The following is a 17,520-nucleotide window of genomic DNA, read 5'->3' as shown; positions in this document are numbered from 1 at the left end:
GGCTTTTTAAAGATTTCTCTTTTGTTTTTCAAAGTCCAATCAGTATTGGTTTAGCAGAAATAACAAACGCTAGGCTGATATATGAAAAATGAGATAAAGAATGAAAAAGGAAGAATACTCCTAATTAAGAGCGTGACATCGTTTAAAATAAACAATTTATAAAAGGAATGCTATTTAAAAAAGGATTTAAAAAAAAAAATAAAATAAAATAAAAAAGGATTTTTTTGGGATATTTTTTTCTTTTAAAAAATACTTCTCAAAAAGGAAGATGTGATCCCTATGTATATATGTAAATAGTCCAATGGAAAAAAATACAAGTCTTATAGATACTATTATCTAATATATCGGTTATTAAGATTAAAAGTATGTTTTTATCAGTTATGTCTGGTGATATACATCGAAAATTCTCCTGACTTAAATCGTAAGATTGAATAGTGCCCTAATAAATTTTTCAAGAAACCGCAATATAGCTAGCAACATCCCTTCTGATGAAGTTGAGTCTCTTCTAGTTGTTATTTATTAAGTACTGGCCATGTTTCGGGTACTGTGCTAAGTACTTTACATACATCATATATAATTTTTACCCAAGAAAAACCCTGTGAAATATGTATCATAGCTGCCATTTCACAATTGAGGTACCAAATCCCAGGCAACCAACAGATTTGGCTGAGTTCACGTGAGCAGGAGTAGGCGGTAGGTCTATGGAAATCCAAAGCCCCTGTCTTGATCGCTAAGCTATAACACTGCTCCTAGGCAGTCTTATGCTGAGTGCTCAGTGTATGTAAGCCCTCAATTATCTCGTTTGCTCTGTACAACTATTCAGGGGTAGGAATCTACCCAAGATGAGAAAACAGAGCTCAATGTCAGCAAATTAAGCATGTTAACTGCAAAACCAGAATCTAGACGTAGGTTTATCTAAACCTAGAGTCAGTCTTGTAATCGGTAACTCATACCGCCCAATTGTCACGCCTGTCTGGGGAAAAAAAAAAAAGAAGAAGAAGAAGTATTGTTTTATTCTATGTGTATTCTCATTCAGACCACCATTGCCCTAATAACTGGTAATATATTTTGGAAGCAGTAGGTAATTATTACCATAATTACTATGTATTTTTCTATCTCACCAGAGAAGGAATCTTGCCAGCACTTAGAGGTTTTTTTTTTTTTTTTTTTTTAATGTCAAGAGTGTTGAACTGTACTCTGTACTTTCTGAAACAGATTTGAATATTTGAACTTAGGCTTAATAAATGCAGTTAGAAAATGTAATAGGAAAATTTAAAGTGGAGGAAATAAGATTACACATTTTTGACCCCAGAGTGGGTACTTTATCACATTGCTACATCAAGTGAGAAAGTGATGCGGGGAAATACTATCGCCTTGAACAGGCTGCATTTTTTATGGAGTTAGCTGTTAATAGTGGGAATGCAATCAAAATTCTTTGGAAGAGAAGCTGGAAAAATATTAGCTGGATGGAATCCTCATTTGTCGATTGCTGCTTAGACTTTATTTCTCAATTTATGGAATCCTAGGCACTGCCACCAAGCTGCATATAGCTCCCTCGTCCACCAAAAAAAAAAAAAAAAAAAAAGCAAGCAAAACAGGAATAATATGTACCAGCAGAGGAGGGAGCGCAAGGTATCGGGTCAGTCTGATTCTGGGTCAACAAAAATGTGCCGCAGAGCATATGAGGGATGCTGAAAAGTTGGGGCACTGAGAAGGAGAGCAACTCTTAAGATATAATTACTAGGAGGATATGAAAACCATTTAAGTTCTGGAGCCGTAAGTCTCCAGGGAGAAAAGGTGCAAGAATATTAACTTAATGGAATGCTAATATGTTCAGTGTTGCTCTCACTATCTTTGCTTTCCGTTTATATAGTTACAGGTGCTCCCACCAAGCTGGTATTTTAACTTTGTGGAACAAAATGCCAGCCACTGCCTGAAATTTCATTTAATCAGCATGCTTTATTTGTGAGCTTTTGCCTTTAGATGTTACAGAGGTAGCACCTAGGAGCAGCTCCAGTCCTCTATCCTCTGCTCCCAATTTCAAATCCCCAAAACGAGAGTCTAGTTGCCACAGATTTGCAAGTTCAAGGTGCTCAGTTTTGAACTCATTGGAAGCAGCCCGGGGTCCAGATCTGCTGTCCAAATTGTCAGGAGCCATTTCCACGGCCCTTTGGCTGCTGGTTCCATTCTCACCAAACACAGATCTAATTCTCACCAAGCATCCCTGAGGAATGTCCTTCGCTCATGCTCAGAGCGAGGTTGCAATCCGACTACTTCCCCGCAGTACAGTTTGAGGGACAAAAGCCGTGTTAGATGTCTCCAATGGTAGTCTTCTCAGGTCTGCCTTCCTTCCATCTGAGCTTTCAGGACAGCCAGAAGCTCCGAGAGCGACAATATGGTGCCCTTGCCACCCTTTCTCTCACCAGTGCTCCCGTGTGCGGGGCCTGGTGCTCCCCTGCTGATGGCCCAGGAGGCTCTGGGCCTCAACATGAACCCAAAAGGGAGGGAAATCTCACCCTCCGTGAAGCCTACCTTTGTTGACAAGTCCTTGCCTCTCCACCCTCCCACTGGATGGTCCCAAGGCACAGGGTAAGTTTCTCATTTAATGACCCAACAATATGGCACAGCCTGACTCCCGTGCTGGCAGTCAGCTCCCTGGCACCTTGTCACGTTGACTCCCCCCTTGGGCCTCCCTTGCCCTCTTCCCCTCCCACCCACTCCCTGGGTTGCCCCCCGGGATCAAGTAGAAACCACACACTCTGTGCAGTCGAGAATTCAGACGAAGTCACAAAGTGATAAGGGATCACTTAAATTCACTTAAGGATCACTTAAGGATCCAGTCACTGATCCCTTCCCCAGGTGAACAATGGTGGCTGAGGACAGTAGAAGCCTTGGTCTCCTTCGCACATGGCCTCAAAAACATTGAGGGATGACCATGAAATGTCAAGTATTGTACCTGACACAGTGCTTCTCAGCCCTGAACAAGTTCACGGTCCCTTTGGAGACCTAAAAGTCGAGTCAAGAAATAATTAGAACTTGTGTTGAGTGCTAAGAATGAGACAAAGCAACACCCTGAAAGAGAGAATAGTTGAGGGGGGCTCTCTCAGGGAGGGCTGCCCTGGGGTCGCTTGACGGCCAGAACGCGTGGTCGCAAGCAACAGAAGCTCCCCCTGGCCGGTGAGCAGGACACATCGGAAGGCTACCGGGGAGCTCACAACACTGTCCAGAAGACTGGAGAGCCAGGCTGTGAGACCAGGCAGTCCAGGGCAAAATCCAAACCCACATGACAAAGTACCAGCTGGTGACGCTTCTGCTGACCCACCATGACTAGGGTAAACCAGTCTCCTGCCCACTGATGTCACTTTGGTGTGAAGAACCTGACTTCCTAACCCCCGGAAAGCTGCCTCTACTTCCACTGTCATCACCAAAACCCAGACAGCTCTCTTCCTTGGGTGACAACAAAGAGTGAAGCACCCATTGGAGCATTTGACGGTTCACTGGGAGGATGTCTGATTGGTGAGTCCTCATCAGGCATCTGCTTCCTAACGCGAGGAACCCGGGGACCTTGAGTCATGATGTTGCTGTCTCGGGCAGGTGAAATACATGATGTGGGGATCCCCATCAAGGCAGAAAGGCAGACATAATCGGAAAGATGCGTTCAGGGAGCGCACAAAGGCCTTCAGGAAGTTACTGCGCCAAGATGCTCTATGAAGAACTAAGATGGTTTATATTCAGCACAAGGTGAAGATACAATAGGGCCATGTTGATCCTATAGGATAAAGGGGCCCAAGATGGGGCTGGAAAGCCAGACAGGGCCACATCATGGACGTCAACACGTGTTGTCTTCTAACTACCCTCTATTCTGACTGTACTCGGTGGTGAGATAATTTGGAGTCCACATAAACCACAACTATGAACTTGGAAACTCATTTTCTCTGCATTGTGAATTCAGGGACCCAATAAATATTCATGTGGAATGAATGGATGGTACGAAAGATGAATTTTCATATAAAGGTTTTGGTCTTAAAGTTGGAATATTTTAATAAGACCTGAACATTTTCATTTGGATGCTAATATTCTGAAAATTGTTAGTATATGACTGATAATCATGTTCTCCAACTATTTACGATATTTTGAAAAATAGAACTACAAAATGTTTTGCCGTGTGCTTTCTAGGTAAATCATCACTGCACGCATATTTTCTTAAATCACAGTATAAATCCACAGCTAATTATTTATGGGCCTGATAAATTTGTTACAGAATTTCTGCACGCATTCATTTTTCTATCACTAAGAATTAGATTTTAAACACTCCTATCCGAAACCCAAAGTTGGGCAATATTTAATGACAAATAGTACGTCATCTTAAAGCTTTGAAGGTATTAATATATATTGCTTGAAAAATGTGATATCTTAAAGCTAGATCACACAATAAGGATTAATACCTCCAACCTCTTATTCTTTCTGAAATAACACACAGCAGAGAAGCATGCAAATCTTTTACACCGAGAAGAGATCTATGGGTCCTTTCTTCATAACAAAGAATAAACTCAATTTGGGATATCTGGCTACTTGCTACTCATTTTCTGAGCTTGTGGCCAGAGATCACTTACTGTAATAAGTAAGGGCTGCTATTTACTGAGCAATATCATCCACCGCCATGGTCACAATTACTCCTCAATCAGGAAAGTGGTTTTTATTCCCAGTTTACACATAAAAGAATGATGGTTCACTGTGATTTATGGACTTTCCCAATACTGCCAAGCTAAAATCACAAGGCGGTGCCACAGAGCTACAGGAAATACATGAGATCAGGGATCCCACCGAGGTCCTCGACCTGCCAAGTGCTCCTTTTTACTTTTCCACGCTGTCACCAGATTATGGACACTCTTCCGCAGCCATCTCTACTAGTTTAGAAACGTCTATAAAAATAACTCCACCAAAGTTATATCAACTTTGTGATATAAACTAGTCGTCGCAACAAGGCAAACTCTGATTCATATTTTCATCAGATCTAGAGAGAGGCATTTTCCCCCCATTTTTCTTCACATCTGAAGGTAAGAGAGCTACACAGAGGAAAAAGATGATTCTCACTCATGTACTCTCCTCGATGGAAAGAGCGGTCAAGACGTAGAGATACCTCTGAGCCAGAGCTATTTCCTAAGACCCTTTGGGAGATTGCCCGAAGGCAGATCACACGTCCAAGAAGGCATCCCAGGTACAGAGACACCACCAGTCACACGCTGTCAGACAGCACACATTGGCACTTGATACGTCTTATTGCGTCATTGGTCTAATGTATTTTATGGTGTTTTCTTTCCAATGTGCTGAGAGAGGCACAGCAACCCCAAAAGCATAATCCTTGCTGTGTCCTGATTCTTTAAATTGAAGCAAAGGCAATATTAAGAGGAAAGCCTAGCATTTACTGAGCAGTGGCATATGCCAGTGGAGTCCCATGGGGCGTCACATTTACTCCTCGGCTGGGGATGGGTTGCAAAGGCCCTTTTCACTGGAAGGTACTGGAGGGGGGAGGGGGAGGAGTATCCCAGAGGGTGTACCTGGATGGGGGAGGGCTAGCTGTTCAATGGCTCTAATAAGTCCAGCCTGAAATTATTCGCTAGCAGCCTTGTTCCCGTAGGTCCGTCTCTACGTTTCTCTGGGAACTAACCCTCAACCTTCTGTGTCATGACTCAGTTCTGGAAGCCCCAGAAGGTGTGTCATGTGCGTTCACAAGAACACGTTTCAGCAGCTGTAAAACCGCTTTTGGGTTGCTTTTAATGTGCTAAACCCACAAAGGTGCTCTGTGCCCATCAGCGACACTGCAGACGATCCGTTTGTGATCAGGAACCAGCCACTTAAGAAATTCTTGAGGAGACCTTGTAGTAGTTGAGAAGGAAGCAGGTGGATTCATTTCTGAATGAGGAGCAAATGTCGAACATTTGCTTGTCTCCTACTCCTGGCTTCCTGGCGCTTTATCTTTGTCCTAGCTTTTCTCGAGCGATGTACAAAGGTATCATCCACAAATTTCTTCCCGATGTCACCAGGACAAGCTTTTCTAAGCTGATTCTTAATTTTGCAGACCTGCAAATCTTATTTCATCAGTTTGCCCAGAGGAGGGAACTCAGGCCAACAAAATGAACAAATACTGATTTCTAAATCAGTAACCAACCTATTAATTTGTAGGGAGAATATTTATTGCCTGGGGGCCATACATATTCATGTTTGTACTGTACTGTGACTGGAGATTTTCAGTCATTTTGATTTATGATTATTCATTTATCAATGTCTCTATTTTCTCCATGATATGAGTGCTCTGGAAAGTTGGCTCTCCCTGCATTATTAGGAAGGAGAGGTAGGACACAAAATATGCCAACCGAAGGCCTTCATGGCCTATGCCATAGAAAAGTGCCAAACTCTGTTTGATGCTTAGTCTACAGACAACAACTTCTCAGATGTTTCCATCTCAATGAAATGATGGACATGGACTAGAAAAAAATTGCATGGAGAGACATAAATCATTTTTCCTCATCTGTAGTCTTCCCGCAATTATCTCACCACATCAATTTAGACGCTCAGGTAATTGAACTACTTCTGTCATTCAAAAGTCTTCAAGTGGAAAGTTGATGTAACTTCTTCCTGACTAGCATTCAAAATGAATTATTAATATTTATTGTTACTAGACTTGGGTCACAGTTTAAATAAGGGAGGGAAGTGGAAGAAAAATAAGAAAAGAAGAGACAAGGTGGATTTGGGGTGATTTTTAACCTACCTTGGTATCCCTACAACCCATTTTCTACTTTCAATAAATAAAGCGTTTCATCATTTATTCCATCATGCAATCATGACTGCTGTCACCTCAAAGATTTGATGCCAACATTAACGTCTTTGAAAAGGAAATACTATGGAAGTACAGCATATCATGTTTTACACTCCCCTCACAAATATATTTTGGCTTATGGTCTCCACCAAAGTATTAATAATTAAAAGTAAAGATGAGAATCATTGAAAACAGAAGAGATCTACTATAATCTTTAAAAGCCAGTTTCATATATAATTTCTCCAGTTTCATTCCTTATTATCTTTTACTTGGGATTATTTTTAAGGTGCTTTTTATTCTTCAGTTATTCATTTGCTGAAAACTAAGATAGACATTAAAAGAAAATGACATACAAAAGTTTGAAAAGACTTTCATACTTGCACATGGATATCAGAGACTTGAATATAACAGAAACGTGACTATAACTAATGGAAAAATAACTATTCAAATAAATATTTTCCACAATAAAATCAAACGACTTGTACTGTTATCTCATAAGTTTTATATAACTATTTCTTTTATTATGTAATATTGCTTTTAATGGCAAACCTTGTCCTCTTTTGCCCCACTAATGCTCTTCTAAAAATGGTTTCAAACATAGTCATACTTATTTCTCTTTCTAGTTTAAGAAATATACCTGCTATTTTTGATTTAGTTGGATATCTCTAAGATCTAAAGCAGCACGCTGAGCACACAGGGAATTATAGCTATGTCTTAAAGTAAGATGGATATGTCATTAAGTGAACAAATTCTTTCATAAATTGCCCCTGAAAACTACAGGATCAGCTCTTTTATGTAGGAGACTAGAGGCTTCACACTAGCCATTTTGTTTGGTTTCTTAAGTCTACACATTAGTGTTCAAGAATAGAAGGTGAGCTTAAGGCATCTAAAGAAAGCTGGAGCTAGCTATCTGCTCTATCACAACTCTTCCTGATTCTTTTCTATATTCTCTACAAATGAATCATGTCTTAAGACAGATTAAGATAGCCACTTTCAATAGAAAAAAATGATCACCAAAATAATCACGAATGCTATCTATTTTTTCTAAAGAAGATAACTAGTTCAAACATTGCTTTCCTTCCTAACTTTCTCCTGACTCGTGTCTCTTAAAAAATAATTGATATTAATGTATACATAAGCATGTGTCTGTACCTATCTACATGTGTTGTATTCTGAAGCTCCGTGGCCCTGTTTTCCTTTTGCTCTAGCTGCTAGCGACCTTCTCCTAGACTGCACTGGTCCAAGCATTTAGCTGCATGCCAAGTCCCAGAGAGGAGTTGCATTATCACAGAGGTCTCCTAATACGTGCTAAGTCAAATATTTAATTTGTCTAAATGCCACAAAGGCCAGTGCAACACTATGGCCAACATCACTTCCTGAACTCCACAACCCTCAACCTTAGGCTCAAAGAGTTGGGTTTCTATGGATTGACTCCTTTAGTTCCCCTGCATGTAATGCTTTGTAAATAGTTCCCAGACATGACAGTGTCAGGAGAAGACAGACTACAGTCTGGGCAGTTTTCCTGGATGGGGTTAATCTATAGGGAAATAGTGTTAAGGAATCTCTCTAGACACATAGATATTTGCTTGGACATTGGGCTTAGAAGTAAGCTACCCTCACATGCATTCTGTCTGGCTCCCCATCTCATTCCTACCACCTGAGTTAAAATAAATTAAATTTTAACCAATTCCTATCATAGACATTTATTGTCTATATTGGTTATAAAATTTGTTTGGTTTTCTTAAGACTTTAACTTTTCTCTAACTAATTTTGGATAGTCTGCTCATTAAGAGTGACTTCTACATTTAGATCAGTACATGACTAGTGTGGGAGTTTAATTTTATCCTATATTGAGAGCCCTTTTTGAAGACCAACATATCAGAGATTCCTTGGCTCTCTTTCTTGAATAAATGACATCATAGAACTAGGACAGGAAAAGTACAAGATAATCTAAGACAAACTTGTGGTGCCAGGAAGTAAGTAAATTTCTTATTTTTTAATCATAGAGACATGTCCAAAGGACACAGGAATCAACTCAAAGGGACTTCTAAATGTCAAATCTAGGACAATTCGAGGAACAAAATAATGATAGCATAGACTATAACCTACAGAATAAACCAAGTATCCATGAGTTTATAAATAAGTAAAACATATAACAGAGATATAAACAAATACAAATGATATCAATAAATAATTGAAAGTTATAAAAATATATAATAAAATAAATATATTTATGCAATAAATGATTTATTAAATAAAAATAAATGACATAGGTAAATAACTGAATTATATAAACAATAAATAAGTATACTTGGTATATATCTAAGGGTAAGTAGTATAAATAAATGTAAATAATATAAATGAATATATAATTGAATAAAAGTAAATGAGGAAAAAGGGAAAAGTCTCTCTTACCCTGAAATTCCAATCAGTATATATAGAAGAAATGATGAAAAGAGAAAATTTACTATTTGAGGCAAATACCATACTAATAATTACTTTAGGCAACACTCATCAATAGATACTAAAATTAGTGGGCAAAAGTATGATGAGACACAGTATTTACATAGCCTCCAATTATATATCCTCAAGATAATTATTAATTACAAACAGAAAAAGAGAGTCTGTAACTCTCCAGTAGAGAAACATGGCAGCCACCATCTTATCCAAGTGAGCAAAACTGACATCACCAGCAGCCAGAAAATTGACACTGTGTTCCTCATGAAATGATGCTGCACACGGGGCACAGAAGTATATATATATATATATATATATATATATATATATATATTTTGCGAAACATAGACTTAATCAGAAGGAAACATCAGACGATCTGAAATTGAAGGTCATTCTACAAAATAACTGACCAGTACTCTTCCCAAGGATCAAGACTATGATAGGCAAGGTGGAGAAACTGTTCCAGATTAACGGAGGCTAAGGTGACATGACAACTAAATGCAGTATGTGATTCTAGATCAATGTCTGGATCAGATATAAGCCATAAGTAAGACAATCGGCCAGATTTGAATATGATATGCAAATTAGTTAACAGTATGGCAACGATATTAATTTCCTGGGTTTGGGAACTCTATTGTGGTTATATAAGAGGAGAACATGTGGAAATCTATGCGAAGAGTATAGAGGAATATATGAGAATTCTCTGGTTTTTGCAAATCTAAAACTATTTCAAAAATAAAAAATGGGGGGATCCCTGGGTGGCTTAGCAGTTTAGCACCTGCCTTTGGCCCAGGGCGTGATCCTGGAGTCCCAGGATCAAGTCCCACGTCAGGCTTCCTGCATGGAGCCTGCTTCTCCCTCTGCCTGTGTCTCTGCCTCTCTCTCTTTCTTTCTCTCTCTCTCTCCCATGAATAAATAATTTTCTTAAAAAAATTTAAAAAAATAAAAAAATAAAAAATAAATTAATAAAAAGTGGGGAAAATGTTAAAAAAAAATAATGAAAAGAAATTTCTGAGCTCAGAAATGTTTGCACCTCCCTGACTTTTTTTCAGGAGCCAATTAATGAAAACCAGAGCTTAGGTAACTGTGGCAAGAATCTCTAGCCACCATTATCTACCTTTAACTCTCACCTGGACCATGACAAGGGACCCCTAACAATGGCCGGTCCGTTCTCTGTACTATAGGCAGAACGAGCTTCTCGAAACCTAAACATGATTATGTCAACTGTCTCCCATGACCTCAACTTCCCTAGGGGTCAAGATGCCATCTGCCCTTCGGTAAGAGTCTTTACAATGATATTCTCCTTCCCATGATGTGACTCTCTCTTCTTCGCATTATTCATTCTATTAATATTTTAGGCAGCTAAAGTCTTCTCTGACCTTCCTGACTTGGTCCAATACCTCTATCATGGACAAGTCTGTCCTTTCTAACATCTGTCAGGATTAATTTTACAAGTCTGTGTGGTTATTAGACTAACCTTTACCATTCTCACTGCACTGTAAACTTTACAAGAACTTAACATTTATCTCCAGCATTTAGCCCAAAGTATCGCTTTCAATAAATATTGGTTGAGTAAAAGAAATAAATAAGCCATATATGAAAGTATGTCTACATGACTCTTCCAAAAATTTGAAATATTCTTTTTCTAAATTGATACTTTAAAAAAAAAGTATAACTTTTTAAAATTTTTAACTTCACCAAATAAAAGTGTAGCTTAAAGATATTAACTTATTTGGCTCTTCTCACTATAAACACATTTTCTGTGTCTAACATAGACTTTCAGAGTTGCATAACACAGGTTTTTTCCTGAAATAACTAAGCCAGAATATTGGCAGTTTGTACTTAATATCTTCACTCCCTTCCAAAAAAATTTCAGTGGATTACTTCAAAATAGATTGTCTTAAATAGAAAAATATAAGTAGAACAGAATGTCAGAAATAAAAATATAAGTGTACCATTAGAACGATCAGCTTGATGTACTAGGATTCCCATTTGGCTTAGAGCTTCAAGGCCACAGAGGCAAAGGGAAAAATCCATTCCCACAAAGAAGGAATCGTATTATTTATGTAGACAGACCTATATTTATTTATTCTTGGTACTATGGGGTTAGCTTTTATATGAAAAATGATAAAGTAATGACTGGATCTGCTTGGGAGTCTTCTTCCAGTCTGATGTCCAGCAAAGCTGGATTTGAATCCAATTTTTGTTAACTTATAAGGTTTATAAACTTGAGAAAATCATTGCTGTGTGAACCTCAGTTTTCTCAGTTAAAATCAAATGGTTGCAAAGAACCATTACAAAACCTGGTTACAAAACCAGGGGGTTTTGTAAGGATTCAAAGGGACTATGCACGCACCCGTAGTGCCTGCAGGCCATGTGCGTCTAAGCATACTCCTCCCTGTGCCCATCTCTTTCCTTTAAGAGCTTTCCATTCCTAAAAAAATCTGCACATTATGGCAGAGAAAAGGGGTTTTCAAAAGTTATTGTGAAAAAATTGCATTTATATTTAAGATTTTATTTGCTTGTTTGTTTCAAGCTTCACATTCAGGATTCAAATTCAGAAGGGTCAAGTGGCCACATGTTTAGTCTATTACTCAGCACTCAGGGCTTCCCTTTATTTTTTTTTTAATTTTTACTTTTTTTAAAGATTTCATTTATTTATTCATGAGAGACCCAGAGAGAGAGGCAGAGACACAGGCAGAGGGAGAAGCAGGGTCCCTGTAGGGAGTCTGATGCGGGACTCGATCCTGGGACCCCAGGGTCACAACCCAAACCGGAGGCAGATGCTCATCCATCAAGGCACCCAGGGATCCCCTCAGAGCTTCCCTTTATCATCAAATAAGACATTTATTTGATTTTCTGACAGTTCTGCTTCCTGGAGAGGAAAAGCTGAAGGAAAACATACGTAAGGAGGAGTAGATGACAGAAACTCTGATATCTGGACCAGGACAGAAGAAGCCCTGGGTCTCTATTCCTATAATTTAACCTTTTGTGTTGACAAGAGCAAAAGATATTCAACCTAAGTGGACATTGGTCTCAAAGTTCCTACTCAAAAGAAAATAAAGAGAATGGACAAGAGGGAATCGGAGGTCTTATGTGACTGCTGTAGACTGAATTGTGTCCCCCTAAAATCCAAATGTTGAAATTCCAACCCCCTTGTAACTATCTTTAGAGATAGAACCTTTAGAAGGTAATTACGTTTAAATGAAGTCAACAGGATGGGCCCCTGATCCTATGGAATTAGTATCCTTATAAGAAGAGACCCCAACAAAGAAACAAACCGACTCCAATGCAGAGAAGAAACCAGTGGTTGCCAGGGGAAAGGTGGGGAGTAGAACGGGTAAAAAGATTTTAAAAGAAGACTATCTCATGCAGGAGCTCTCCATCACTCCTTAACTGCCACATAAGGACACAGGCAGGAGGTGGCCATCTGCAAGCCAGGAAGAGCTCTCACCAAAAATCAGCCCTACCAGACAGTGGTACTGGGTTCCAGCCTCCAGAACCGTGAGGAATTAAATTTATTGTTAAAATTAAATTAAATTTATTGTTTAAGCCACCAATCTAAGATATTTTCTGATGCCAGCCCTCTCTGAATAATAGAGTGGAGAAAGCATTTGACTTGATTTTCATCCCAGAAGTTCAATGAGAGCACTTTTAAGTTCAGTGGGAGCAACTTGAGAAAGAAAAAAAAAAAAAAAAAAGGATGAGAGTTAAAATAAATAATAAAATAATTTACCCTAATGAGATAAGGAATTCAGTGAATGCAGGGGGCAGAGCTCAGCAGCCAACCTGTCCACGATCATAGGTCCTGGCCCCTGCACCGCTTGCTGTGGAATATTTCAACCATCCTGTATCTTGGTTTTGGGGCAAGTGTTCTTGTCTCGGCCAGATGCAAGACAGTGAGCATAAACTCCTCCTTTGTCTAATTAAAGGTATAGTTAATTTATTCCCTTTTGTAGCACAAATGACAAAGTTCTGATTAATCGGCTGTAGAACAAAAGTAAACCCTCTGCTCCACTTGGTTAAAAATCAGATTTCTCTGGAGAGTTGAGTCCAGCAGGGAGTTGGGATCTGCTACTGCTAACCAAGTGTTGCTTGCAGGACAGTGCCAGAGACGGACCTTGGGGACTTGTGCATCCGTATAAGCAAGAATATGCTCAAACATTCAATTAGAGACCTGCACATTTTTATTCTCCACAGGGAGCTGGTGTAGAGAGGCCAAGGGGACCACGAAGAATGTTTAGATTATGAAGTCCTAAGCTTCCAGTCCCAGTCACTCAGAGAATAGATACTATGTTTATATCTAAAGATGGCATGGCCACCATGCAAAGTCCAATTTGAATGACAGGGAGAGGTAGCAGCCTGAGTTTATAAAAGTATAAGAATCAAAGCATTGGAAAATTACCTTGACGTGCCTGCGTCTGACTACGTCTAGCTGTCCCGTCAGGGGCAGTCCTCTGTTTCCCAGTCCTCATGTGCATGTTCACCTCTCACCTCCCATTTCTGAAGAGGAGATACATGTCAGGTAAGGGACCACCAAGGATGTAATCTGCCTTAGGGCAGAGACCCAAAGAGCTCATGGATACAGGCACCAGACAGATAACAGGACAAAACAGGCTTACTACCAAAAAAAAAAAAAAAAAATGGAGAGAATGGAGACGGTGATACACTGGAGAACATCGATCTTCCAGTTGGCAGTGGGTAGGGGTGTCAAGAACTCTAGTGTCTGGCTGTTGCCACCACGCAGGTGGCAATATATGCCCAAAGTATCCAGAATTTTTTCAAAAGGAAATGGAGATCCACATTTTTAATATAAAATATTCTGATTTTACAGGTTTACTCTAATGACTGTAAAACTTATGTTCAGGTCTAAAAAGCACTTCTACCTACGTTATTCAGCCAGTGAGCCCTCTCTCCTCCCCACCCCTCCCCAGATGGTGCACTCTGCTCCAAGGACTAAAATTGAGCAATTTTTTAAAAATCTTCTTTTCATGTTCTGTCTCCAGACATGAAAGACTCCTAACTCTGGGAAACCAACTAGGGGTGGTGGAAGGGGAGGTGGGCAGGGGGGTGGGGGTGACTGGGTGATGGGCACTGAGGTGGGCACTTGACGGGATAAGCACTGGGTGTTATTTTATATGTTGGCAAATTGAACACCAATAAAAATAAATTTATTAAAAAATTTTTTTGTAAAAGCTGCCTGATGTAGTAGAAAGAATACTCAACTGGGACTGTAGCATCGCTGCCGATTAGAGAATTACCTGTTAGATCCTAGAGGTGCGACTGTGAACCTTAAGGCCTCCATCTACACACTCGGGAGATTGGACAACTTGGGTTTCAGTCTCCTTTCAACCTCAATGTTTATCACATTTCAGCAAGATGAGGAAGAGAAGTTAAAGGTCACATCATCCATGTCCCCGTCCAATGATTAAAGGATGTTTACAGGGCAGGCTTTATGGTCATGGATTTGAAATTAGAAGGAACATTACTCTGAGTTTTTGCTACAGTTGTCAACATGGTGAAAAGTATCTGAATTTATGAAAATATCAAGGAATAAGGTATCTAATAAATTGAACTAAGGAGTTTACTTGCCTATCTCTAGTGAAAATAAATAAAATAATAAGCTAACTTCATAAAAATATGGAGACTGTTGGAACCACAATTTGTCATTTTATTAGAATTAATTTCTGCCCAGGAAAGTTATTTAAAAATCATGTATAACTTCAATAAACATTGCTGAGTTCCAAGCATTAATATATAAAATTTCTCATCCCTCAGATTCACTAGAAGGCACTAAAACTGCAGTAATTTGAATGCTTATTTATAAGAAATTTACTTTTTAAATATTTTTATGATTGCTTCCTAAGAGTTAGAGCAATTACCAAGGTCGTTGGATGTCTCAGTGAAGCCAACTCCTACAGACGTTATGATATGAGGATTTCTTTTTATAGTCAAAGGCAGAAGGATCATTCCACTAAACAATAACAATAGTGCCTTGTACTCAGAAAGCATTTTTTGGTTTGCAAAGTGCTTCCATGCATTAAGTTGAATCCTCACTACTGTATCAGGGAGTATTTATGGCAATAATTATTATGTTCATAAGGCAGATTAAGAAACTTGGGCTCAGAGAGCCTTCGGTCATCTAAATAGTGCTGTCTTAGCACTGTCTAATGAAACCTGGTGCAATAATCAAAATGATTTATGACCTGAACTATCCATATGGTAACCACTAAGAATATGTGGCTATTGGGCCCTTGAAATGTGGCTAGTGAGTATAAAAAACTAATTTTTTGATATTTTAATCGTCATATGTGGCTAATGTTTCTCTATTAGACAGTGAAGATCTAGAAATTACATGTTCGTTTTTTTATTACTCTATCTTTTTTATTTTCCCATTGCAGTGAGTCTTCTAATTTGGCCCATACCCTGCTTGAAGTGTCCTTTATATCTCTCCCTTACTTACCATTCTAATTTCTAATAACTGATTCAGGTTTCTGGACACATGAATACTGCGACACCCTGCAGGGTGATCTCCATTACTCATGTCTATTCCCACCTCACTGCAAATGTCTTCCAGAAAGAAGCCATACCTAGAAGACATTAATGGGTATTCCTCCAAAAAAGGCATACAGACGGCCAACAGCCACGTGAGAAGATGCTACACATCACTCATCATCCAGGAAATGCATATCAAAACCACAATGAGATCCCACCTCCCACCTATCAGAATGGCTACAATCAAAAAGGCAAGAAACGAGTGTTGGCGAGGATGTACAGGAAAAGGAACTCTTGTGCATCGTTGGGAATGCAAACTGGTGTAGCCGCTGTGGAAAATAGTGTATGTACCCAAACAATACAGAAACACGAATTTGAAAAGATTTTTGCACCCCTGTGTGTTTGTAACAGTATTATTTGCAATAACCAAATTATGGAAGCAACCCAAGTGTCTAGTCATAAATAAATGGATAAAGAAGATGTGGTGTACATATATAAACAATGGAATATTACTCAGCCATAAAAATGAATGAAATCTTTCCATTTGTAACAACTCGGATGGATGTAGAGGGTATTAAGTGAAATAAGTCCGAGAAAGACACACACTGTATGATTTCACGTGCATGTGGAATATCAGAAACAAAACAAATGAACAAAGAAGAAAAGATACCAATAAAAAAAAAAAAAAAAGCTCAGACTTCTTGTAGTTACCAGAAGAAAGGTGAGTAGAGGGATAGTTGAAATAGGTGAGGGGCTCAAGAGCACATTTATCATGATGAGCGCTGAGTGACGTATAGAATCGTTGAATCGCTGTATCATGTACCTGAAACTAATATAACACAGGATGTTAATTAAACTGGAATTAAAGTTTTGAAAATGGGAGAAGCCACGCTTCCAATGGCTATCTCTGGCCACAATAATGCTGCGTAACAAATAATACATCAGCAGATTGAAAATGTAAGCATTTATTTAGCTCACAATCTGCCGACCACCTTAGGGCTTGGCTGACCTAAGCCGGGGTGAGATGGGTGGTTTCCGTGGTTCCAGCGGGGCTTGCTCCTGGGGTCACAGTGGGGGCAGACGCTGCAAGGCACATGCTGGCCTTGGCTTGGCTCAGCTCGTGATGGGCCTGGTCCTCTTGTATCTCACCTGTCTCTGGGGACCACGGAGTGCGCAAGAGCATGTGGCTTCACAGGTGACAGCAAGGGTGAACTAGAGCAAACAGAAGTGCCCAAGAGCCCGATGCCCACGCTTGGACATGGCACACGAGCATTCCCACGCCACTCTGCTGGTCGGGAGGAGTCATACACCCCAACCTCCCATCAGTAAGCAGAGAGACAAACCCTGCCCATGGGGTGAAGGCGCTGCGATCTTCCCTAATACAGGGGACGAGGCCAAGGAGGGGGGACAATGTCCCCACCACAGTACCTGCTTCTGTCTGGTTGTTCCTTGCACTTCCCATTATTCATTGTAGAAAAGAAAACATTTCGAAATGAAAAGAGCATCACCTGGAGATAGCACCTCGGTGTTCAAAGGGTCACAGTGGTATCGTGTTTATTCATTAGTGTCATGACCCCGGTGGAGTGAGGGGCTACGGAACAGGCACGAGGAGTTCAGAATTCATTCAGCCATCCCCACCCACTAAGGAGCATCTTTGCCATTCTGCTGCCGGAACAACGGGCCTCTTTTTAAAAAGCTAGTTCTAGTAAGAAAGCAGATGTATTTCCTGGGAACTTGAAATCACATATTCT

Source organism: Vulpes lagopus, chromosome 12 (assembly GCF_018345385.1).
Source record: "Vulpes lagopus strain Blue_001 chromosome 12, ASM1834538v1, whole genome shotgun sequence".
NCBI classification, from domain to species: domain Eukaryota; kingdom Metazoa; phylum Chordata; class Mammalia; order Carnivora; family Canidae; genus Vulpes; species Vulpes lagopus.
This window is presented reverse-complemented; position numbering follows the sequence as displayed.